General features: G+C 51.9%; 1 protein-coding gene across 1 annotated transcript in view; it reads left to right on the top strand.

The window, feature by feature from the left end:
- Positions 1-628, top strand: part of LOC107602462 (probable glutamate receptor) — a 31600-nt gene that overhangs the window by 16795 nt on the left and 14177 nt on the right. The window lies entirely within an intron of this gene.

Genomic DNA, 628 nt, shown 5'->3' with positions numbered 1-628 from the left:
GCGACATAGTGGTTTCCCAGTTATCGACTGGACCTGGTAGACAGTTTCAGTGGCGGTACCTTGTAACTTGAGCTGGCGGCAGAGGCTTCTGGAGATGAAGTTTCCTGCTGACCCGGAGTCGATAAGGGCCGATACTGAAATAGAAACATCAGAGGCAGTAAGCATTACACAGGTAGTGAGTGGTTCCATCTTAACGATATCAGGCTGAATCACACTCACCACAGGACGCGGAGGGTGAAGGGGGCATGACAAGATCAGATGCCTCTGAGCTCCACAGTACAAACAGAGACCCCGGGTCAGCCTTCTCTGCCGCTCAGCGGAAGATAATCGTTGCTTCTCCACGATCATGGGTTCTGGTGCTGGTTCTGGAGGGCTCTGGTTGGCGGAGGTAGGAGGTTGTGGCAGGGACTGGTGTAGCTGCTAAACAGGACTGCATGCGGTTTGAACAACGGACGGACAATTGAATGAATTTTTCCAATCCAAATGAATCATCACACGCAGCGAGCTGTAACCAAAGCTGGGACTCCAGCCCCTCTCGGTAAGTAGTCAGCAGCGATCACTCATTCCATCCATTTGCTGCTGCGAGAGTTCTGAACTTCAGCGAGTATTCGGCAATTGACATGGTACC

The sequence above is a fragment of the Sinocyclocheilus grahami genome, unplaced genomic scaffold, assembly GCF_001515645.1.
Source record: "Sinocyclocheilus grahami isolate Dianchi unplaced genomic scaffold, SAMN03320097.WGS_v1.1 scaffold327.1, whole genome shotgun sequence".
NCBI classification, from domain to species: Eukaryota; Metazoa; Chordata; class Actinopteri; order Cypriniformes; family Cyprinidae; genus Sinocyclocheilus; species Sinocyclocheilus grahami.
Note: the sequence above shows the minus strand (reverse complement) of the source record. Positions and strands in the feature narration are given on the sequence as shown.